This window comes from Tiliqua scincoides, chromosome 3, assembly GCF_035046505.1.
Source record: "Tiliqua scincoides isolate rTilSci1 chromosome 3, rTilSci1.hap2, whole genome shotgun sequence".
Classification (NCBI taxonomy): Eukaryota; Metazoa; Chordata; class Lepidosauria; order Squamata; family Scincidae; genus Tiliqua; species Tiliqua scincoides.
In genome coordinates, this window is record NC_089823.1 from 94,677,985 (window position 1) to 94,704,160 (window position 26,176).

Consider the following 26,176-nt stretch of genomic DNA (forward strand, 5'->3'; position numbering starts at 1 on the left):
GAGGCATCTGAGACTGAGTGCTTCATTGGCTACTTCAGTGGGAATGTAGTTAGGAGTTGAGCTGTTATTGTATTTCTTGTGGTGCAGATTTTGGGCATGACTGCTATAAAAACTGTAGTTTTTAATTGAAACACTGGACCCTGAGCACCTCTCCTAGCTGCATGAGGAAGATATGAGACCCAGAGAAGGGAGCAACCGGCAGAATAAAAAGTAGCTGAAAACTGTGAATTGCTTTCTAAATAGTTTACTAAAACTCACGTTTTGGTAAAGCATCTTGCAAGTTCTTACAACAGAGATAATAAAACCAATACTAGTCTTCCTCTGTGGCCTGAGCTCCCTACATGCAAAAGAATTTTACAATAGTGAGTTCCCTTGCTGGATCCCATATCAAGGAGCTGTTTAATTCCCTTGATATCAAACAAATATTAGCTTTGACATTACCTATCATGTGAGAGACCAGAATACAGCCCCCCCTTTCCCAGTAGATCAACAGGAATGTCAAAATGAACAGGCCCGGTAATCTTTTTGGTAGGTAGGTGCAGTGGAGGAGAGCTTTGCAAATAGCAAGGTGTAACCGTTTGGTGTGTGGTAAATCTTGTGCATTCAATGTGGATAGTTGGCAACCTTCAGTCTTGAAAGACTATGGTATCGCGCTCTGAAAGGTGGTTCTGGAACAGCGTCTAGTATGGCTGAAAAGGCCGATTCGGGAGTGACAATCCCTTCCACACTGGGAGCAAGTGCAGTCTGTCCCTGGCCTGTCTCCCTGGCTATGGGCCTTCCTTCTCTGCCTCTTTGCCGCAGACTGTTGGCCAAGTGTCTCTTCAAACTGGGAAAGGCCATGTTGCACAGCCTGCCTCCAAGCAGGCCGCTCAGAGGCCAGGGTTTCCCACTTGTTGAGGTCCACTCCTAAGGCCTTCAGATCCCTCTTGCAGATGTCCTTGTATCGCAGCTGTGGTCTACCTGTAGGGCGCTTTCCTTGCACGAGTTCTCCATAGAGGAGATCCTTTGGGATCCGGCCATCATCCATTCTCACGACATGACCGAGCCAACGCAGGCATCTCTGTTTCAGTAGTGCATACATGCTAGGGATTCCAGCACGTTCCAGGACTGTGTTGTTTGGAACTTTGTCCTGCCAGGTGATGCCGAGAATACGTCGGAGGCAGCGCATGTGGAAAGCATTCAGTTTCCTCTCCTGTTGTGAGCGAAGAGTCCATGACTCGCTGCAGTACAGAAGTGTACTCAGGACGCAAGCTCTGTAGACCTGGATCTTGGTATGTTCCGTCGGCTTCTTGTTGGACCAGACTCTCTTTGTGAGTCTGGAAAACGTGGTAGCTGCTTTACCGATGCATTTGTTTAGCTCGGTATCGAGAGAAAGAGTGTCGGAGATCGTTGAGCCAAGGTACACAAAGTCATGGACAACCTCCAGTTCATGCGCAGAGATTGTAATGCAGGGAGGTGAGTCCACATCCTGAACCATGACCTGTGTTTTCTTCAGGCTGATTGTCAGTCCAAAATTTTGGCAGGCCTTGCTAAAACGATCCATGAGCTGCTGGAGATCTTTGGCAGAGTGGGTAGTGATAGCTGCATCGTCGGCAAAGAGGAAGTCACGCAGACATTTCAGCTGGACTTTGGATTTTGCTCTCAGTCTGGAGAGGTTGAAGAGCTTTCCATCTGATCTGGTCCGGAGATAGATGCCTTCTGTTGTAGTTCCAAAGGCCTGCTTCAGCAGGACAGCGAAGAAGATCCCAAACAAGGTTGGTGCAAGAACACAGCCCTGCTTCACGCCGCTTCGGATGTCAAAGGGGTCTGATGTGGAGCCATCAAAGACAACAGTGCCCTTCATGTCCTTGTGGAAGGATCTGATGATGCTGAGGAGCCTGGGTGGACATCCAGTCTTGGGGAGAATCTTGAAGAGGCCATCCCTGCTGACCAGGTCGAAAGCCTTTGTGAGATCTATGAAGGCTATAAAGAGTGGCTGTCGTTGTTCCCTGCATTTCTCCTGCAGTTGTCTAAGGGAGAATACCATATCAGTGGTGGACCTGTTGGCTCGGAATCCACACTGTGATTCTGGATAAACGCAGAATCCACACTGTGATTCTGGATAAACAATGTGGATAGTAACTAAAATAATTTGAATGGTTTCTTGCCATAATGAAGCACCTGATGTAATTAGCTCAAATTTCTGCTATTATGTCAGTGGATCTTGTCCTGGATAATCTAGGACAGCGTTTCTCAAATTGTGGGTCTTCGGTGGGTTGCAAGCCAGTTTCAGGTGGGTCACGCAGCACCTAGCTCAACCACCACAGAGCTGAAAATACAGGGTACAGAGCTGCTGGGCAGGGCAAGCTCCCAACGGGAGACAGGCATGGTGCTTTGCCCTGAATAGGTAAGAAGATGGAGTGCTGGAAAGGGAGGAGGACGGTGTGGTTGGAGAAGGATCCAAGTCTGCATTCTGCTTTCATTATTTATTTTTATTTTATTTATTCGATTTGTATTCCACCTTTCTCCCCGAAGGGCACCCAAGGTGGCTAACAGTAAAAAATACAGAATGAATACAAACACACATTTAAAATAAAAACAATTAAAAACTAAATACAGAGCAGTCAGCAATAAAATGGACAGTAAAAAACATTAATTTGTAAAAGCAACCCTTATAAGGCCTCAAAGTCTTTCCTAAATAAAAAAGTTTTCAGGCCCCGCTGGAAAGGTAATAGCGAGGAAGCTGTCCTCAATTCGAAGGAGAGGGAATTCCATAATGCAGGTGTGACCACCAAGAAGACCCTGTTCTGGCCACCATCTCCGTCACCTCTCTCAATGGTGGCACAGCCAACAGGGCCCCCTCTGATGACCTCAGAGAATGGACCGGACTATACAGAAGAAGGTGGTCGCTCAGATACACTGGTCCCAAGCTATTTAGGGCTTTAAAGAGCAAAACCATTACCTTGAATTCAGCCTGGAAACAAACCAGCAGCTAGTGCAGCCACGGGAGCAGCGGTGTGACAGAGTCAAACCACCAACCTCCAGCGACTTTGATTTCTGAGCTGGAATGTTTGAAAACTGAGCTATGCAAAATAACAGAACAAGCATGCTGTGTAGTGGGACCTTTGGTTGAGTGCAGTTTAGGTTTGAAGCCTTAATTTATTATGTCAGTTGAGGTGTTTCGGTGCGGGGTGAGGGCGGGTGGCTGGTGTTCCCGGGGACGGGCGAGCAGGGAACAGGAGGTGGGGCCAGGATTCGGCAGTTATGCTGGATCCTAACACAGTTCCTGGGCAGCCCGGGGCAGTCCCGGACTGCTAGGATTTGTGCTACCTCCTGAGCATTGGGAATGCAGTGGCTCTCCCCAGGGTAAGGGGCAAAGTTTCCCCTTGCCGCTGGCAGGGCCTCTGGTTGCCTTAACCTTGCACTGGATACAGCACAGGCCTGCTGGCCTGCCTGTTCCAGCACAAGTTAGGATTGGGCTGTAAATAGGACAAACTTTCTTCACTACAGAATTTTAGTTACACCCAAGGTATTTGTTCTTTTTCTAGGTGTCACCTCCAAAGTGGATGCTTACAAATAGAAAGTTAATGTATATATTGATGATGTTTTGTGATAAACCATCCTGCAATTCACTGTTAAACTGAAAATAGAACATAATGGAAAGGTAGCAGAATAGTTGTTAGAATTGGTAGTATGCCCTCAGCCCCACTCTAGCTTTTATTAATACCAGTTAAAAATATCTCTCTGCTCTAGCTTTTTCATGTAGCTAATCTTCAAGCACAGCTTTGTTTGATCTCTTTTTAAGCGGCATAGTTCTGTTTCCCCTGGACATCATTAAGCTCAATTGTTTTTTGAACAGTTTATAGGAACTTTCTTTTTGTAGTCAGCATATCTCAGGTTTAATTGAAATCAACGCTCAGTCTTTGCAAACACTTTGGCTATGATCCAGATAATCACACAGCATGTTCCACACACGCAGTAGAACTTCTTATGTTCTTTTTTTTCATAATGCCTCTAGTAGCAGCTTCCGGCACTATATGACAAACTGCATTTGAAATTTGGAGGGGAAAGTTTCACATGTGTTTAGTGAAGAAAGGTCAAGGAAAACTGAAACATCCTGCTGTGTGCCCAGTGCTGGCTCTAGGTTGCTGGGGTCTTGCTTGAGGTGAATCCTGTGCTGGCTGTAGGTTGCTTGGGGTAAAGCCCTGCACTAATCTTCCATTGGTGCCCGCTGACCCCCTCTAATGTTCATTGGACAAGACACTATTGCTACAACCAGTGCCAAAGGCTTAGGGATCAGCTTGGCTGCATGAGCCTTCAAATGGACTTCAGTCCTTGGCCAATGTTCAGCCTGGCTGACCCCTTACACCACCCTTCTGCATGCCAGTGAGCCCTATGGGGTCCACAGGAGAGCCATAGTGACCTCCAGATAAGTTTGAAAAAAACCCTTTCCTACCCACCAGCAGTGTGATCATGGCGATTGTGTTGCTGCCGATTTCTTGGCCACTCCTCCTGAGGGGGAATGGCCTTCGTGCTCCCTGGTGGGTTGCAACCCACCAGTTTGAGAACCTCTGGTATTTAAGTACTTACTCTTATGACTCTGCCAAAACATAATACCTAACTCTAAGTACCACTGCGTTATGATGGACACTAGTTTAGATGGCTTTCAAAGGGGATTACATTCACAGATGAGGAGAGGTCTATCAATGCTTAACGTGACTGATAGGTGAATTGAACCCCCATTTTCATATCCACTGCCACTGATTACCTGTTTCCTAAAGGGCAGCAGCAGAAATCTGTTACCTTCTCATTTGTGGGATTTATGGAGGCTTCTGGGTAATTGACTACTGAGGGAAACAGGCTGCTTGAGTAGATGGATACTTGGACTTTCAGTAGGCATCTTCTAATATTCGTGCAACTCTTCCCCTTACCCCCAGGAAAGCCATCACAGCCCCAATGGGTCTCCACCATTTCCAGAGGCAGCTTAAGTCTGAGGAGAGGGGAGCGGCTTGGAGCCACTCCGCACTGCTCAGGGAACAGGGTTGGAATCTGGCAGAACAACTGGGTCCCAGCCCCGCCTCTCTCTCTCCGCCAGCACGCCCCTAGGATTGTCCCCCTCCCCAGAACGCCTGCCTCCTCCTTGCCCTTCCCAAACCCTTTCGTCTGTCAAGCTTAGCCAATGCAAATCGCCCTGCTCAACTCGGCACGGAGGCTGGACTCAGCCTCCATAGGCCAGCGCGTGTCACTGTGCTGGCCCTGATGACTCTTGAGGAGATACAAACGTGCTTTATAGCATGTTTGCAACTCTCCTGGGCTGGTGCAAGGGACTCGCGCTGGCCCAAGGCACACTCAGGATTGTGTCCTTAAGCTACTGATAATTAGGATGTGCAAAGTCTTGAAGCTACACTTTTTGAGAATGTGACAGTTTTTTCCCCCTGCCTCTAAAATGCTGCCTTCCAGTTTCCATTTCTTGCCATTTTAAGAGGCATAGAAAAGAGAGACAGAGACATTGGAAGAAAGAAACTGGCGTAGTGTGACTATGTGGGCGCAATCCTAACCAACTTTCCAGTACTGGCATAGCTGTGCCAGTGGGGCATGTACTGCATCATGCAGTTGGGGGGCAATCATGGAGGCCTCCTCAAGATAAGGCAATGTTTGTTCCCATAAGTTGCATTGCCCTTATGTCAGTGCTGGAAAGATTGCAGCCTGTTTCTTTTCTTTCCTGAATATTCAGTATGTTAACAGTACCCACCTTTGTAATCCATGCAGTCAAAATTTGATATCGCACCAAGTTGGTTTACATTCAGCCTCTAAGCTATCTTCACTTCCATTCCTGTCATGTTATGAACTCAGATAATTAGGTGTTTCACAGCTTACTTCACAGATCCTACCAAAAAGAAATGAGAATTAGAGGAGTTCCCTAAAGCAATAAGCAACTTACTGTGTTTTGACTAGCAACATAGTTTATCTACGTAATTATTACTGATTTTTTAAAAATTCATTTATTGCCTTTGAAGGGGGATGAAAGGTAAGGCAATCTTAGTAATTTTTTTTCACCTTAGATACCTTGTATCTTGGTTCAGAAACATATTCACTTGGGAATGGACAGCCCAATCCTAACCCTGCATGGCAATGTAGCAGTGCCAGCACCATTTCTGCTGTATCCCACAGAGGAGTTTCAGCATGTTGAAGCCTCTTTAGGGTAAGGGAACATTTGTTTCCTTGCCCTGGCGAAAGTCCCATCAGCTGCCATGGGTCAACTTGGACCTGTTACAGGTATATAGCTGATGCAAGTCCATGTTGAGCTGTACAGGCAGATCAGTGCTGGCAAGAAGGTTAGAATTAAGTAGTACTGCCAAACCTGCCTCTTTCTGGGACCAGTCTGCCCACCCTGCCTCATCTCTTATCCATTCCTCCAATCTCTACCCCATTCCATCCCTCCCCATCTCCCTCCCGACCCCTGTCCAGTCTTTTCTGCAGTTCTTCTTCAAGCGGACCCACTTCTGCACATTTATGACCATGCAGAGAATACCCCATCTCCTAGAATCCAATGCCCCCTATTTACTTTGGGCAAGAGCTATAGGCATAAAGAGTCATTTAAATCCATCTGCTTTATGATTATGCAGAACAGAATGCCTTTACATATTCTTTTAATTTTTATTGTAGGCTTTTTATTATGGTAGTGCTAAAAGATACCAGTCATGATCAGAAAAAGTTGAGCTCGAGTCCTGATGAGCTATAAGAATATATAAATAATAATCCCAGATTGTAAAAAAGCAGAAGGTTGCCAGCAATTTTTACTCTGAGCTACATCCCTTTGAGATATGTAAACAGAAGTCACCTTCAGTTTTGAATAAAATTTGTTTATATCATTCACAGAGAGGTAGTAGACAGCATCAACTAAATCCCATGACCAAAAAGCATCTGGAAACTGGTTACAAGCATTGAAGTATTTATTATTGTTCATCTTCTTTTGCAAAGAGGTGACACTATCAAATTGTTACCTGTACAAAAGATCATTGAAACTAATGTAAGAAAATTAAACTGATAGAGTCTTATATTGTAGATGATCTGCCAGGCAACATGCCAGGTGACAGAAGACTCACTTTTATATGAGATGTTTGTATCTTCTTGATGCTTTTTTCCTGCCAGTTCTCAAAGTACTGCTGCTTTATGGGATAAAAAAAAATATAATGATGATAGTGCTTATTCTATCTGAAGGGACAAAGGAGCAGAATTCTTAATGGGGGCCTTTATCTGCAAAGAACTCTTTTTCTTTAAAGAAGAAGACAATTTGAAATGTGAGAGTGCTTGACCTCCTCAGTATTCAGAGCTTGTTGGAGGCACAGGTCAATGTTGTAGCAAGCTGTCTGCTCTTATCAAAGGCTTATCAAGTGTCTTAACACTTATCAAAGGCTGAGCTGATTAAAGACCCTCTGGCAGTAGGCAGGCTAACGTGCTTGTACAAGAATGTGACAATCTGTGCTGTCAGCAGGATTTAGACTTTCAAGAGACTCTTAATCGTCTTTATGAAGAGTGCGTGTGCCCTATGAATTGCAGCTAATGAGTCGCTACATGCATTGGATCTGGTTGAAAGGATAAAAACAGTGAGGTGCTGGAAATAACACTTCAGGTGGAGGGAGATCCATCCCATTTCCAGCATAAAAGTGATGTGCTGTTCATAAAGCAATATTGTTACATCTATATTTTAAATATTACCACTGGGTTCATCCCTTACAAATTAAGCATTTGAATGGTTCTGACTAGAATTATTTGTATAAGATCACACATATAAACAGCTAAAAAATATACATTCTGCTGAAGTTCAAATAAAATTGTTGGTCTGTTCTTTTTTAAGTTGTCATAAATGTGTAAGGTACATTTTGGAGAGGGCATCTTTTGTTGCATCTACAGGCAAGGAAAAACTTGTAACCCAATTGCAAACATGTTTATCAGAAGTAAATCCCACAGTATATAATGGGACTAACATCCTAGTCAGACTGCAGGCTATTGGTGACAGATTTATAGAGAGCAGGTCTGTCAGCAGCTACTAGCTGAAGGAACAACCCATACTTAGATATGAGGATCAGTGGCGTCGCTAGGGGGTGCGGGGTGTGTGGGCTGCACTGGGTGATGTGCAAGGGGGTGACACTGGGGGGCACTGGGGGCTGATGCGCTAAAATCACAGTTTTAGGAGCAACCCTGTCATGCCATATACCGCTGGATACAGAATGTCCAGCGGAATGCAGTGCAAAAGCCCAGAGTGAAATAGCTCCTTTCCTTCAGAAGTTATGGCCAAAAAACTGGAAATAAATGCATGGAGCCCTATGGAAAGTGAAACCGAGCTGTATTGCGCGTTTACTCGTGAGTAGGCAAACTTGCCTTAGTGTATTGGAAAGGGCAGGCTGAGAGGAATCCAATGACACCAGAATGGTCCCTATTCAATGAATGCAGCCCCCCCCCCCCAAAAAAAAAAAACCCAAGGAGCGGAGGTCCCTCCCTCCCAGCTGCATTGAGCCCTATGGAAAGTGAACCTAAGCCACGCAGCCGCATTTACTCGTGAGTAGGCAGACTTGCCTTATTCCTTCTAGGGCAGGCCGAGGGTGAGCCAAAATTGCATTAGAAGTCACTAAAAGTCAGACATGAAGGAAGATGTTTCATTTTTTTTGTATCTGGATTTGAGTAGGCTATTTTTTTTCCACCATTAAGTACAATCTAGCTGTAAATATGAACCCAGTGTTGTGGGAATTTATATCCTTCGTAGAGCTTTTCACAAAACCCAAAGTAAATAAAGTTTTTGGCTCCACAAAAGACCAGCCTCTTCACTGAAGCTATCAGACATTCTGGCAGCTTTAGCTAACACTTGTTTTGCTAATCTGATCTCAAGGAAACTATTAATACTGCTTTATAAAATGCTTTATAAAATGCCCAGAGGGTACTTTAGGAAGGTACTGCAAAGCTAGATTTGTTTCATGATCATGAGCTGTGAAGGTAATAAAAAGTCACCCCTTGGGAACCATAGTAATTTATTTCAAAGCACAAGATAAAACACTCTAATAAAATCATCAGGAACCTGTAGTGTGCCAAACTACAGATTTTCAACATTTGGCTTATCATCCATCCTGTCTGATCATTGTTTCATAATTTTGCTTACAATCTGTTTTATAATGCCAAGTGAACTTGTGGTTGATTATGTGGTTCAGTGTGGATGGCATGATCCTTTGAGGCACTGCTTTTGCAGATTTGTATTTAGAGTGGGGCATGATCAATACTTGCTATCAGTATTATTTCATTTCCTGTTATGTAATGCCATCAGATGTAGCATCAGAGTGAATTGATGCCACTGCACAGGTAGATACAATTTAGCACTATCGCACAAAGCCGTAATGTGACCCAGCAGTGGCTGGAGAAGAGGAATGGTACTGGAGGTATAGGAGCAGGGCTGGTAATATTTGACTTATGTGAAATCTGCAAGTCATTTGAACTGTACTGGAGCTGATTCCATTGCCATAGTCATTGTATGTGATGTATGATAGGGACTTGTTCTGATGGCATAGCAGTTGAAGCCTAGTTCTCCCTAAAGTAGTACATTTTTTTTTTTGGTTTGGTCTGTACCTCTTCAGACTGCAGGTGAGGGTTCATATGGTGGAATGCCCTTCCATTAAAAAAAAAATATATATATATATCCCTTTACATAGAAAACTAGATGTCAGGGTCCTAACTGAACCTCTCTCCAGCATGCTAGTTTTTTATGTACTGAGAATGTTGTGTATGGAGGAGTGTTCAGTTCTGGCGGCAGAGAGATGATTGGGACATAAAACCATCTCAGGAATAGTTCTAAAGACCAGCAAATGCTTTACTCTTTCTTTGAGTCCGTTAGATGCTCTGTACTGCCATGCACATCAAGGTGAGTAGGAGTATCACAATGCCCAGTCTATCTGCTGGGCCAGATATGAGTCTGGGTCCTGTTCTGCAGGATCTCTCCAGTCTCTAGGAGGCACTCATATGAAGAGAGGCCCACAGGTTCTCCATCCCAGGATGCAACTCCACCTTGCCTCATTCCCAGTGATGTTGATCCCAAGACTCTAGCAGCAGCAGTGCATCCCTGTTCGCTGACTCCCCTAAGGCATGATCCCACCTATCTCTGACTGTGTCCACAGATGAACTACAGGTCCAGCCTATTTATACACGGATTTGACTCAACACGAATGGCCCCTGCAAATGAGAAGGAATGTGCTGATCCCTGGAGAAGGGGAAAAATACATCCCTTTAAAATCAGTTTAAAAAACTAAACAGTCCTTTAACAACAGCCTCCTTAATGAGAGAGAGAGAGAGAGGGCAGCTGGCTAACAATCCATCAATCCTTTTCTCTCCAGGCAACCCCTCCCTTCCCCCTGAGCACTGAAAGAAAGGTGATCACTTTTGTTGGTAAAGGGAAGGGCTGAGTGAAGCGCCTTTCTAAGGCTTAGAGGAGGACTGACTGATGGATTGTCTTCTTAATGACTCTTATCTTACATCACAAAGGTCATCAAGGCTATTTTTAAATCACTGGAGCAAAGAAACTTTGTTTTTTAAATTGATTTGCTGTAGTGCTATAGTTTTTTGCCATCCACATGAGTGCTCGGGAACCCACGTGAATAATGAGGCTCAACCTATATAGTGCCTCTCCTTGCAATTTCCTCCTTTTGTCTTCCTGCAAGCCTTTGCTGTCTTTTCCCTCACTTCTTTCCCACATTTTATACATCCCCTCTGCTTTTCCTGCTCCTATTCCTCCTCCTCCATTGTTTTTCCAAGTTTTTCACCTTCTTCCACTTTTTCTTTTCTGCCATCCCAGTCTCCTTCCCTTCTCTTGTCTTCCTTGTTTTCTCTTTCATCCTTCCTTTCTCTTTCACCTGTGTGCCACTCTCATCTTGCAGCCCCTTTCATGGGCTGATATCAGCCCCAGCTGTCATTAGCTCTTGCTTATGAGCAGCCAGGCAGCTGTCAATCACAGGTGACTTCGTGGCACCTGGCAATGATGTCATTTTTGGGTGTCTCCTTGCCATTCAGGGCTGGTTTCGCTTCTGCAGAGCTTATTCTGAACCAAGGTGGGCCACAGCATTTCATATTCTTTTAATATCACACACATTTCATTCATATCTTAATTTCTAATTTAAAGCATAGCTCAACACAGCTAAACACTGGTTTAACCCATTTTTGCCCGGCCCACAGGTGTACACGTTTAGTTCCTTTTGCACATATGCAACCTTGGACAGAAGTGGCTTAAACCAGTCAAGATTTTTGCATGACTGCTCTGCTCTGGAGCTAGGAAGGAAAGGGCACAGGGAGGAAGAAGTGCTTAAGCTTAGTAGACTTTGAGTTACATTCATCCAGCCATCACCCCCACTATACCTTCTGAAGGGAAAGATTCTGGAGTGGTGGAAATAAGCACTCGTCCTCATGTGTATCTCTAATTGGTGAACAGAAATGAAAGATGAATGCTGTTTGAGAAAATTCAATTCTTCCGACTCCATAACAACATGAAAAACATTTTGCCACTACCTAAGTAACAAAGAGAAAACTTATGGACCAGTTTGAGGAATTAAAAATAACTTTCTAAAATGTTTTCGTTTTGCCTACAGCATAATGCGATGTGTGAAATCCTAGGTCTATAATGTTGCCATGAAATAGTCTAGAGAGGGAAGGCTGTGTTAAAAATACATCAGATAGGAAAAGTTCTCATTTTACTTTGCTTTAAAGCTGTTGCTTGCTAAATCATGAAAATGAAATGAACCCCAAAATGTGCAACATTAGTAGATCTTGATAGAATAGTATCTGAGGAATTATCAATGAGAGATTTTTATGTGTGTTGAAGGGATTAACACTCTACTTAGAGTGCAAAACAGTCAGCAGGTCTAAACATTTTGCCACTTGAGCACCTCCATAACTGAGTTTAATTCCATTGTTTGTTGCTGCTTTTATGGAGCCCTACGGGTGCTTGTGTTAATATTGCAGAATAGCTGATTTTATGCATCTGGCACAGTACACCTATAGTATTTATATGTATCAGAAAATCAACCAAACATGAAACTACCCTCTTGACAAACACAAAGCTACTTTGAACAGATCTGATGCCTTTTGAAATGATTTCTCTCTTGATAAACATTGAATGGATTCTCAACCATGCTGGAGTTAATCCAGAAAAAAATATGAAATGGTTGCCTGATGCTGATTCATCTTAACCATGGGGTGTTTCAGGGTGCATTTTATAAAAGAACTGTTCCATTTTTAGCAAGATAGTAACTATGTTTAAGACTTTCACAACTTGTTGTCCTCTGAGTCTGCCGCAATCCACCAAAACATCTGTTGTGGGCTGCCAGATGCTTCACAACAGCTTTGTCCTCATGTTTGCAGGCCCATCTCAAATTTATTGAGATTCTAGTGAGTAGCCCTAAATGGGTGATGAGCCAAATTCAGTTTGTGGGCCACATGTTGTACAGGTTTGCAGTGATGGATAAAGGTAGTTCCAGTCAATTTTACTGTTGTTGTTTCTCTCTCTTTTTGAATTAGTCAACTAGCATAGATGATTGTGTAGTGAAGTCAAGTTCCCCAGGAAATGAATGCTAAAGCATCTTCAGTTAACTGTTTTAATAGCAACCAGCTGCCAAACCTTGTTCTTTATCCATTTCATAGCTTGTTTCTTTTTTTTATTATTATTTTTTGGAACAACTAGTGTAAAGGATTGTTGGTTAGTGCTTCAGCTATTTCCCAGTGGAAAATGCAGAGCCAAGCTTTAACTGTATCACTGCACAAATATGCAGCTGCACTAAAGATAATACTTACAGTTTTTGGAAAACCAAAAACCTAATCTGACTCCAAAATGTTCAAAGCATTTACAGCACGTATTAAACAGCTGGAAGCTAGAATTTAAAGATGGAAGATAGCAATGTGCTGCCATGATTTAATCCAGAAAGCAACTATTCCTTCAGCAGTGGGGGCTGGGGAGGGGAGTCATGCCAAAAATCAGCCATGAGCCAGAAGGCCATAATTCTCTTATATATTCGAATTGTATGAATTAGCATAATTTGCACATCCTTTTCCCCACAGTGTTGTATGCCAATCTACAAGAATATTGGAGAATGTTTCTGTTCATATACTGAGTTCATCAAATGTAAAAAACAGAAATCAGTTCTTGATAACTCCAGTCTTTGATGAATTTTGATTTTCAAGCCATTAGATTTTTTAAGGTCTTTGTTTTTTCTCTTCTGTAGATGCTTTGTTTTTAGTTCTTTAGGATTTTATTTTATTTTTACGATATCAAAGTAAAAGTATTGTTACTTTTGCAACCACAAGTGCTCAGATCTTTATTTTTCTTTTCTTTTTAATGGACTCCTAGGCTGCAATCCTATATGCACTTACCTGGGAGTAACCCCCATTGATTAAAATGGGGCTTACTTCTGAGTAAACATGCTTGAGATTGCATTGTTAGTTTAGAAAAGCTGGTGGGAAGAAAGGGGGTGCTTTCAGTCAATGTATCCATCCCTTGTTTAACCAGTTGGCCTATGTTTTCAGTAAGAATAATTTCTTGTTCATTCATTGTTAGAAAAGTAGCCAAAACTGAAGCAGAAAGAAAACATATGTTGATAAATAATGTGCATAGCATTTAAAAAATCTTGGACAGAAAGAGTCTTGAATGTACGTATAAATAGTGGTAGATGTAATGAAAGGATATTGTTGCACAACATTTTAAGACACTTTCGACACTTCTAAAAGGATTCCATATTAACAACCAATGAAAGAACATGTATCATGTTGCAGAAAAACAAAGGGTCCTGTGGTACCCTTAAGTACTACCAAATGTACTGTGAGTAAGAGCCCAGTTTGTCAGATATGTGAAGTGGTTGCCCTATTGATAAAGTATGTGTACACATGGATGTGGAGGAAAAAAAGATTTAACACAATGAGGCATGAAAGGCCAAGAAAACATATCACACTGCATGTTTTCCAGTATGTGCCCGTAATAGATATCCTGTATGTAAGAGACCACAACACCAAAGTGACCATAATGTAATTGTGATTGAGCAGCCTTGACATAGCACTCCCAGGATTGCAAAGAGAAACCTTGTTTCTCCAGAAGCATAAAACCGCCTTTAGGCCATTACATGCTATGCTTCTTCTTTAGATCATTGTTTAACTGACAATCCCAGAATTCTATGGGCCAAACCACAAGCTTCCCACATTGCTATTAATGGAACTCAGCCAAAACAAGTTTTGGTACTAGACTTCCTGTTCCACTCCCCCCCACCTCATTCAGGTAATTTAAAAATAAGACCCATTAATTTACTTTAGCCCACAGGTTTGCTTCTGAAATATCTATCCCAGTTCAATAATTGCCGAACTGTGCAGAAAGCATGGTGTTCCATATTGCTTCCATTTCATTTAGGCTGCAATCTTATACACACTTTCCTAGGAGTAAGTCGCACTGAAATTAATTGACCTTACTGCTGATTAGATATTCATAGAATTGTGTTGTTTAAAAAAAAAAACATTAATGTACACAGTTAGCATACCAGAGATCTGTGGCTTAGGCAGATGTATCACTGCCTTGCTAGTACTGCATAGAAATAGACCGGCACATGTGATAAATGTTTCTTTGCGTATAAGAATTTTCCATGTGGCTGATACAGTTAAATAAGGCACTTTCACAGACCTAAATTAAACATTAAAATGATGTCTCAAATTTAAGATATTTACACTAAAGTGGATCTTTCAGGAGATATATCTACTGGAGGTAGATCTTTGGATGAATGGAAAACTGTGTCTGACCTTTGTCACCCAAATAGGTGATTTTTGAGCAACCAGTGAAGTATTGTCTGCCACACTGCACAGGGCATGGAATTTCTTAGGACAAGGACCACCACAGTGAACACCCTTAAATGAGTCCCTCCCAATTGCATTTCAAGAAGATTTCCTAAGAAGGAACAGGTCTAATAGGATAGATAGGCTCACATACAGGGGTCTCATCCTATCCAACTTTCTAGTACTGATGCGCCTGCAGTGCAACCCCTAGGTAAGGAAAGAAACATTCCCTTACCTTGAGGAAGCTTCAGTGACTGCTCCTCCACCACAGGATGCAGTGCACACCCCAATGGCACAGCTGCACCGGCACTGGAAAGTTGGATAGGATTGGACCCTCAATCCCTTTCTCAACCCATTCAGTATGAAGTGACTACTCTGTGCTTTGCCAGTTATGTTTTCTCTGTTCTGTTTATCTCATGGACTTTATACTATATATCGGTCAATGTTCCACAATTGTTGACTAGTTTCTTTTGTCAAACCACAACTGTGGTCATCTCCATAAAGCAGCACCACTTCCTTCTCTTTCTGTGAAGGAAGAGGGGATAGAATGGAGCTTAGCTGTGGCTTCTAACAACCCCTCTCTGTGTTTCCCCTCTCCTGCCCTAACAAAGCATGAACCATGCATGTGCTCAGGATAGACATCCAAAGTACCTCTGCTGAGTCACTCTCATCTAGCCCACTTGCCACAGTGAGAGTGGCAACCAAAATTGTGAAGGCTAGTATGGGCCCAGATATTCCTGCCTTCCTTTTCCCCCTCTATCTTTTGGTTGCCACCCATGAGATATGGGTGAACATGCATGCCAGTGGTTATTTAATTTGTGTTACATAGAGAGGCTGAAATCGTTTGAATTGAGGATGCTTGCTGTGCAAAAGCCACTTGGTTTCAAGATCCAACTGAAACTGAACCCTGATCAAGATGGGACCTCCTCTGGAAAGGAAGAGTTGAACTTCCAGTACTTGTTGTTGTTGGCAACCTTCAGTCTCGGAAGACTATGGTATCGCGCTCTGAATGGTGGTTCTGGCACAGCGTCTAGTGTGACTGAAAAGGCCGATTCGGGAGTGACAATCCCTTCCACACTGGGAGCAAGTGTAGTGTGTCCCTTGTCTGTCTCCCTGGCTATGGGCCTTCCTTCTTTGCCTCAGACTGTTGGCCAAGTGTCTCTTCAAACTGGGAAAGGCCATGCTGCACAGCCTGCCTCCAAGCAGGCCGCTCAGAGGCCAGGGTTTCCCACTTGTTGAGGTCCACTCCTAAGGCCTTCAGATCCCTCTTGCAGATGTCCTTGTATCGCAGCTGTGGTCTACCTGTAGGGCGCTTTCCTTGCACGAGTTCTCCATAGAAGAGATCCTTTGGGATCCGGCCATCATCCATTCTCACAACATGACCAAGCCAACGCAGGCGTCTCTGTTTCAGCAGTGCATACATGCTAGGGATTCCAGTACAGACACAGAAAATGTCATGAAAGAAATTTCCAAAAAGCTCCTGAAAGAAAGCCAGGTGATGATACCTGCTCAGACAAGGCATCAAGGGAGCCAACAACTCTCATCTGATCTCCTTCTCCAGTTGCAGATCTCCCCCTTGTCTCCCTTTGACCTTAGAAGTAACAGAAACAATAGGCTAGGTTAGAAGCCCAGAGCTGGCGACAAAACATCCATTTGGCTTTCTGAGGTGTCCATTCCCACAATTCTGCTAACGAAGAGGAGGCAAATATGAGCTTTTACCCTGGATCAGGGCCCAGCCAAAGACCAGCAAGGAGCAGAGCAACTGGATATTACAAAAACCATTCATGCTCTGTCTGCCTACCACTGGTGCAACAGCTCCAGGTAGGTGGCTCCTCACTGAGTGATCCAGTCTCAGTCTCAGGACTAAGCCCTCACTCTCTATGGATAGGGAAAATGGGCCTTTCAGAATGCAGAGGATAAAACCTTCCAAACTGTGGTTTCAAAAGAGAAGCAGTTCTGCTCATCATAAGATTCTCTGTTTGAAGCTTTTAAAATTAATAGGAAATAAACTATTGCCAGTTTCTATGTGAACACAAAACTTTTATAGAAGAACATTGTTGTGCCTGTTATGGCATAAAATACATCCCTTGGGCCAACAATTATTGTTTCAGTCTTCCCTTGTTGGTGGAGAAAATTAAAAACACTCTTGTTTCTCTAGCCTAACTGAAATATCTACTCCTAGAGCCGCTTGTTCCCAAAATATGACACCCCCCCCCACTAATCTCATCTTTCTGTCTGAAAGGTGGGCTTTAGTTGGAATTCATGTACACCCCTCAGCTCATAGACTTATCCTTGGCAGCCTTCCTCATATAGGTATTCCAAGTGTCACCACAGGAAAGATAGCCATTACATTTCCCTTCACTGCAGCCAATTCTTTCATGTAAAAAGCCTATTATGAGATTAGAGAAAAGCATATTCAAGCACTGAAATTTATCGCATTTGTATTCAGCAAACTTCCAAAGGCTAGTATACATGAGTTAACCAATTTTAGCCTCACTTTAACCATGTGACTTAGACTGACCTGAGACGAAGTAATTTTCACAAAATTACCCAGTGAGCTTCAGACCCTTGTAGGGATTCAAATCCTTGTTTACTCAGCCCCTCATTCAACATTCCATCCACTAAACCAGTGGTTCCTGAACTGTGAGCTGTGGTGCCTAAGGGTACCCCAGTGAACTCATGGGTGCCACAGGTTGTCCTCAGTGGCCTCTTCTTCTGAGAGATCTCATATGATCCAAGATGGCAGCACCTAGGAATCGGGAAGAAGAGGCCGCCACAAAAGAGTATAACCACTGTAAGTTTGGAAACTGCTGCATTAAACCAATGAAGTGTTAAATATTCACTATACTAGGTTTGCAGATAAATTTTTTATTTAATTAGTTTCAGTGCTCTGACTACTCATAAGCAGAGCAGTCCACTCATAAATACCCATAGCAGCTGTATGTGAATTATATATTCTGTGCATCTAATGTTTGACCACAAAACATAGCCAAAAGTGTCCTGAGTGGAAGATGGGTGGTGTTATAAGCAAACTGTGTTCCAGAGACCCTTGGGAAACTTTCATGGGATTCATCCGTTAGAGTAATGGTGGACAAGTGTTCCTGAAAGGTGGTTTACCCATCACTACCAACTCTCCTCTGCAATATTCAGCTGCAGGGAAGTGTTGAGTGTTTTAGAGCACATTCTCAGTTCATGTTGGGTGATAGTCAGGCCCAACAGACCTTGTTAGTGTCATGAGTGATCTGACAGTCCATCCCAGAATATGTCTCCGAATGTTCTGCAATGCCCAGAGTGTCTGTGGCGGGGATTTCCCAGAAGACAAGTTTTTGTGGAAAATGTCCTCCTGTTGCAGAAGGTGTGAAAAATCACTGCTGTAAAGCAATGATGGTTATGAGATATTTGCATAGTCTGGGAAGAAAGTAATCAGTGTGATGTTAAATGTTTTTTCAATTCCTATGATGCCATAGTTGATGTTAAAAAGTTTGGTAAACTGGTCATTTTGGCTAATTTCTACTGGCATACGTTGTAAAAGTTTTGGAATTATGCAGTAATCTTCCGCCTGACATAAAATATTGTGCTGTTTAAAAACCTGCTGTACTTCTGTACTTACAGACCACAATTCAGTAAAAGATAGTGCCTAACCTGTATTTCTTATTTGTATCGTGCCAGTATGGCAAGGAACTGTCTATACCAAACTTTTACACTGAATTTTTTCTTGACCTTTCCTTCAAGCTGTCAAACAAAGATGCCATTTATTCTGTTGAATGTGGATATGTAACAGAATCTATCAACTGAGAACTATTTTATCTGCTGAGGCTTTTATCAGTTTCTTCTGTCTTTTTGTATTCTGAGTGGTGGAGGGTTTTTTTTCTTCTCACAGAGGTAACTGAACAGTTTTCACATGATTGTGCCTTTTAGTTACAGTTGAACTGCTTCAAATTATTGCTCCAGGCATGAAAGGCTACATATCATGGTATGAGTGCTCCAATTCATGCCGTTTCTCTACCCCGCTGCTCCCTCTTACACACTTCCGCTTGTTGAAATTATTTTAATATATATTTCAATAAGAAAACCCCTCTCCCTTCTGGATACAGCTGATACGATTTCTAAGAAGCTGTTACGCGTGACAGAAACCATATGTTGAAGCCTTGTCCTGGCTGCCTGCACGAAACATCCATCAGAATGGGAAGGAGTTTTTCTGCATTCTGCCACATGTCTCGTGCGGAGTGAGAAATTGGTGTGATGCTTTCCAAGTAATGAGCCGCAAAATTAGCGTTATGCATTTTAATTGTTATTAATGTCTTGTATTGGCATTCTTGTTTCATTACCACGTGATTGTAATATGAATGTCCTTCATATTGGACATGTGTGCTGCATGAAGTTTTTCCCTTTTCCATATTTTCCCTTTGTTTTTAGAGCTTAAATTGAGCTATGGAACATAAGAGCATTAAAAAACCCTGCTGGATCAGGCCAAAGGCCCATCTAGACTAGGATTCTGTTTCCCAACAACTGCCTGGTGACCCACCAGTTGCCTCTGAAAAGCTCACAAGTGGGAGAAAAAGGCATGCTTCTTTCTCACTTTTGCTGCCCTGCAACTGTCATTAAGAGGCACATGTCCAGTGAATCAGAAGGTAGTGCATAGCCATCAGGGCTCAAAGCCATTGGTATACCTGTTTCCCATGAACTTCTCTAATCTCCTTTTGAAGCTGTCTAAGCTAGTGGCATAATTTATGGCAACAAATTTCACAGGCTAATTGTGTGCTGCATGAAGAAGTACCTGCTTTTGTCCTAAATCTTCTCACCAGTCAGTTTCTTAGATGCTCCCTGGTTCTCGTTTTGTAAGAGATGGAGAAAAATTTTTCTCTCTCCACTTAGCTACACACTGCAGAATTTTATACATCTCAATCATATGAATGTGTCCCAATCACCTTTTTTCCAAGTTGAAAAGCCCAAACGTCATAGACTTTCACCTACAGTGGGACCTTCTGCATGTGAAGCAGGGGCTCAGTCACTGAGTCATGGCCCTTTTATCACAAATTTAGCATTTTTATTTTAGAAATTAGCCACCCAATGCCTTACTTGTGACCCTTAGGGCGCAAACCTGCCTGTAAGGCATGTTTGTACCTCCTCAGGAGTTGGCTAGGCCAGCATGCAGAGGCGCACCAGCCTGCAGAGGCTGGAACAAGCCTCCATGCCAATGGAGGCACCAAGTCTTGTGTCGGCCCAGCTGGGGTGGGCAGTGGGTGGCCCTGAGGGCGGGTGGGCAGGGAGCAGGAGGCGGTGCTGGGATCTGACACTTATGCTGGATCCCAACCCCTGTTCCCAGGGAGATCGGACTTGTGCCATCTCAAGAGGTGACAGTACGAGGAGACCCATGGGGCAAGGGCTCCTTGTCCAGAGACAAGGGGAAAAGTTTCTCATTACCTCTGGCTGAGCTGCTTTTGGCCCCTATCTTGTGCTGGAACAGGCAAGCCAAGGTGATGAGAATTGCGCCCTTAGATGATAAAGCTACTGTTTCCTGTGGAACACCTTTTTTTTCTTTTCTGTTCCCTTTATGGTCTCTGACCAAACACATTTTGTAGTATTTTCATATGACTTCTCTTTAAAAAAAAAATACTAGAGATCTATCTCAAAAGAAGAATATATTTATTTATTTAAATATATATGTAATTTGTTGTCCAAGAAGGAACACTGGCGGTTGCTTACAACATTCAAATTAAAGCAACAAACACACACACACACACACACACACACACCCCACTCTGACAGAAAACAGAATTTCCACACACTTTTCAGAGGCAGCTCCACATAATGATGTGGATCTGACTTAGACCAGATCTGCTTTTTCTTTGGAAAAGGACATAGCTGACACCCAATAAGACAAAATATTGTATGGAAGAGAGATTCTGGATCTAGCGTGGAAGGGATGATTTCAGAGAAAGGGCACATTTCCAAATTACAACCAGTAAGATTTGCTATTGGACAAGGGTGTTTTAGAAAGCAACAACAAAAGACTGCCCAAGCAATTTCTAAAAATAAAATTACCCTTACTTTTCAAAACATACTTCCAAACAGGAATATAATGGAATAAAAATGTAATAATGTCAATTTTAGTGGCACTTTAGATTAATTTTTGACTTTTCCTATAGAATGTGGTTTGGCTCTCCTATCTCTGCTTGACAGAGGCAGCTGGAGGGCAATTGTGGGAAACAGGGTGCTGGATTAGATGGGCCTCTGGCTTTTTGCAACAGGGCTTTGATGTATTCTCCTTGCCTCCCTTTTCTTTTCAAGGCAGCAGGGAGAGGTGCAGATCAGCACACCAACATGTGCCTTTGACTTGGGCTTGTACAATTTGTGACATGCATGAATGTTGTTAATGTGAGATAGAAAAGGAAGTTAGATTTTTTAGTGGCTTTTCATAAAGTGACTCTACAAAAGTGCTTCAAGTCTGAAAATTCTCTCACCTGAGTTTAAGCACTTCAACCATTGCAGTAAAGGCCACTTGGAATTTTAGTTTTGTGAGGGAACTCTGTTCCAGAGCTTAAGGGCTAAACTACGTGTCATGACAAGAACATGATTGTTCCTTGCATTCTTAAGTCCTCTTCCTCAGAATGACACCAAGACAGTGGTGGAAGTGAAGCTTAAAGCCCCTTCACTCTCATCACCTTTGTTGCAACAAAGACACCTTTGTTGTCTCATCACCTTGTTTGACCCTTACAGCCAAAATCCTATCCTGGACCAGCCCATAGTGTGCAGTGGCGCTGGCGCAGCATCTGGTGAATATTATGAGCTGGTCAGGGGCCGAGCAACAGCAGAGAGGTAAGTTTAAAAAAAAACACCTTTTATGTACCTACTCTGCCCACCATGGCTCCCAATGGGCCTAATAAGATTTGCACCTTGACTGACATAAATTTGAGTTTGGGGGGGGGTGTCAAGCCTGGGCTAGGGACATAGGATATATGCACCACCACTGCTGCCAATATCTGCTACTGTTGGCACATCCCAGCCAGTCCTGATCCCTGTTCTGATCCTCCTCATAACTCCCCACCACCGACAATGCAGGGATGAGGACTGCTCCAATGAGGACTGAGGGCTCCATTGGCATGTATCCAGGACTGCCACTTCCATCATCACAAGGCCTGGATAGGATTTGGCCTTTAGTCTCCTTGCAGAACTATAGATCACAGGTTCCTGCTGGGTCAGAGTGAGATACAGGACTGGATGGCAGTAGCGTAGCTGGGGTAGTGGGTACCCCGGGCTGGATGATATAATAATGTGTCATTGCGACACCCTGAGCCTGTGCAGTCACCTCCCTCCCCCATGCACGCGTGACCCTGGCCCCAGAAATGACTCCATTTGGGGCCATATGAGGCCATGGGCTGGTTGGAGGGCCCATGTCTTGGTGTTTGCCACGCAGCAACAGTAAGCGCTGTCATTTCCTCCCTCCCAACGGAGACAGTGGAATTTCCCCCCTCCCCAACCGTGGCCTAGCTACACTACTGCTAGATGGGCTCCTGACTGGATCCAGTGGGGTTCTTCTTAAGTTCTTATGGACATAAAGTTTTTGCTCCAAAATTCCATCTGGCTTCCATTTTTAAAAATGCAACAAGGTCATCTTTTGTACACACTTCACTGAAATATTGTGTTGATTGGATTCTTGTTTTGTTGTTCGGGTAGTCTTTATTGCTTGCTAGAGCTGTGATAACCTTTGACCTTCCTTTTTCCATTGCATTATTTGAAGTATATTGACAAAATAAGTTTGTGTCCTAGTTCTGTGGGAACATTCATTCTAAAAGTATTGTAATTATAGTGCAAAGCTTTCCAGCAGTAGGATTATTGGCAACATTTTCCTTTTTTTTTTCCTTTGGCCTCAGTCATGAAAAATCTTCCAGTATTGTTTGTACTGTTTCTTGTACAGAAGTTCTGGACATGATTGGCTGAGGTGGTTCAGGAACATTCCAACTACTTAGGGACGAGGTTGTCTGCTGTCTAGTTTCTGTGAAAAACCATTAATTGACCTAGCATTAAAATATATCCCAGCTCCTAGAGATAGACGCTCTTTTGTGGGGCAGGCTGAGATGGGAAAGGTCTCCAGATGGGAAAAAGACTGAGGAACAGAAAGCCTAGGGGCAAGATGACTGCTGAAGGAAAGGTGAGCTTTTGATATTGGTCTTTGTATAATGTAGATTTTTTGTATTAATCTAAATTTTAAAAAGAATATGCAATGGTCTGAGAAGTGGGAAGAGAAAAATAGGTCAGGCCCCAGTTGTACAGGCCTGCTATGCCACTTGAACTAATGGTCTGATGGTGTAGCAAGCTTTAGGGTGCTTGCAAAAAGCAATCTACCATTCAGCAGAGTTTGTCTACCTTGGTGATAGGCTGTAGCTGCATGCTAGTGACCTCCAAAGAAGCCTTGGTGCTAGAAAGTTGGGGCAGGCAGAGGATGGACAGAGACCAGGGCAGGGAAGGGGAATGGGGCAGAGACTAGGGGTGAGTAGGTGGGTTTAGGAACCAGGAAGGGGGCAGTATCAGTGGTGGCAGCTCCCCCTTCCGGATCTCAGATTGTCTTCTGGGGTCCACTCATACTTTAGCAGCAAAATCATTGGCACAGGTCTGAGTGGACCAGCAGATGTTTACCCCCAGGCAAGGGAACAAATGGTCCCTTACTCAAAGGAGACCTCCAAGGCTACCCCCGTTCCCGCAGGTTGCAACTCGCATTCTGGTGGTGCAACTGCATTGGTGGGGGGCGTTGCATAAGGTTGGGTTGTCAAAGAGGAGTATAGAAGAAACTGGGAACTGAGGTGGAGAGTTAATATGAGTGGAATCTGAGAAACCACAGAGCACTGAAGACGAGGATTGACTCGTAATCTGGAATGGGGATGGAGAAAGCAGCGCTTAGGAAGTTGACCAAGTGACAAGATGGTGAAAGGAAATGCAACAGATAGACTGAAGTTTACAAAACATTAGGTGGCGAAAATGTGGAGTTGGAAATAGGAGGTTCCAGGAAGAAAGCATCCCTAAAGCAAACCCTCACATGAGACCAAAGGACAGAAGGAGTTGTGTATCATTGACAGGAAGAACATGCACACTTGCACAATCAAGGGAGGTTTGGAGGCCAGGCAATTGTGAACCAATTCTGGTGCCAGTGGTCTCAGGACTGCAAGGTAGATAGATGGGACTAAATTTCACATGCAGATTTCAGCTAAGCAGCCAATTCATCAGTCTCTGGCTTCTAGTTACTATTTAATTGCCTCATGAATGTTGTTTGTCATTTTGCCAGCAGGTACCTCCTTAAGTGCTGCTGTTTGATTTGACTGAAACATAAATGCAGAATGAGTTGCCAGCATATCATTACAGCCTCAGTGAAATACTTTTTTCAGAGTATTAATGCTTCAAGCTCTCTTGTCAACATTAATTGATTAAAATAGAAAATAAACTTTCTGCAGAATTGGGCACTATACAGAAAACACTGAAAGACATTGAATGGTGAGGTCCCTCCACCATGCACCATTTTTGTGTCAGACTTAAAAATCCATATTAGATGGACATTCTTGTTTTATTTCTTGTTAATGTAAGAAGTGCATTGGAAAATCAATATGACTAATCAATCCTCGTAGCACAAGTGCATTTTTGGTACAGAATATGTTTTATTGTGAAGCTGTGTTTTCTGGGTGACTTTTTATCACCTTCACTTGCAGGAATTTAATGTGCAGATCTCTGCCCATATGTAAGGGCCTGTGGCCAGTTAAAGTGCCTCACAGTTACTTTAAACAGGCTTGTAGTCTGTCTGTGGAAGCTGGGGGAAGAGGAGTTCTGCTGCTTTCTCTGTTTGGGGCCATTTCATACATTACACAGAGTAAACCTGGATTTCCCAGTGAGTGTGCCTCAAAAGGGAAATGCAGCCAATCCAGTTCTGGCAAGACTACTTGCTTAATTGTAAATATCTGTGTGTTGTATTCACATTTACACTTTTAGGCATACCTTTAAAATATTTTTGACATAAACCTAAAAATTGAATGTGGAAAGTGACCTTAAACTAAAAGCAAAGATTTTATCTCTCTCTAGTATAGCAATTCTATTCAGTCCCCCACAGCAGATGTTCACTGATTGGCCAGTGTGGTGAATATTTTCCTTTTTGTTGCACTGGATTCAGTTGCTGATGAAGTGCTAGGATGAAATAAAGACACTGAACTGGAAACCTGAAAGATATTTGGCCAGCAACTGTTACATAAGAGTAAAATCAGATTTGAATGAAAAGAACCTTGCAAGTGCCTTTTGTTTCTTTTCAAGTGAGCATTAGCCTATTAGGAATGACTCACATGATCTTTCTTTCTTTCGGCCCAATCCTATCCAAATTTCCAGCACTGGGGCAGCTGCAATTCAGCCCCGAGGTAAGGGAACAAATGTTCCCATACCTTGAGGAGGCCTCCAAGACTGCCTCCCCAACACAGGAAGCAGTGTATGCCCCAGTGGCACAGCAGCACTGGATAGGATTGGGCCCTTACTTACTTACTTACTTACTTACACTACAGTAATGGTCCAGTGTTGGCTTTTGTTTTCTTCTATGTGGTTGACTTCTATCAGTGAACTCAGGCAATTATGATCAATCTTGTATTTCTACAAAAGGCTAAGAAAACCTAAAGCTGATAATTCTTAAAGCTTTATAGTATGGTTTATTTGTATGTAGCTAGAATATGGGGCAGAAAAGTTGCATCTGGTGCAGTTAACATACATGAAAATTCGTATCATGTAGCTGATAACACAGGCCAACACACATTTTGCTTCCTTAAACATTACACCAATTCCTGGATATATTTGCTGTGCTGATTCCAAAAATGGCATCTGTTTTGCCTTATCATGTCTAGTTCTGGAGACATGGCATAGCCTCTTTACTGAATGGTTCAAGCAGATTCCTCATGAGGAAGCCTACACCATGGGAGCACAGAAGGAGCTGCAAGCCTCCAGGACCATCCAGGAGGCTGCAGGATGCCCCCAGATATGTAATGTCCTTGGGTCCCTACGGCACTGCAATCACTGCATTGCCTTCAGGGCCACTACCTGGCCCCTGCAACAACTTAGGGCAGTGCTTCCCAAACTCCTACAAGGGAGTTGGGAGCACTATAAGTTGTTGCAGGGGAGAGAGGAAGCCAGAAACATGATCCCCAGGATTGAGCTGTTGTTGAGGATGGGAGGGGGGTTTCCTACTTAGCTGCAGCCAACGCTGCAATCCTGGGAGGTCCGGAGGGTGCAGGGAGCCTCCACAGGGCTCTCCGTGCCTGCAAAAGTGTTTTAAAAAATGGGCACTTCTGGTTTTCACGATGAAACCAGAAGTGTCCATTTTTTATTTTTTTTATTTTTT

General features: G+C 43.2%; 1 protein-coding gene across 1 annotated transcript in view; it reads left to right on the forward strand.

The window, feature by feature from the left end:
• The window catches only part of SH3RF3 (SH3 domain containing ring finger 3), a 254,499-nt gene that overhangs the window by 120,037 nt on the left and 108,286 nt on the right, over positions 1–26,176 (forward strand). The gene's annotated exons all lie outside the window — the stretch shown is intronic.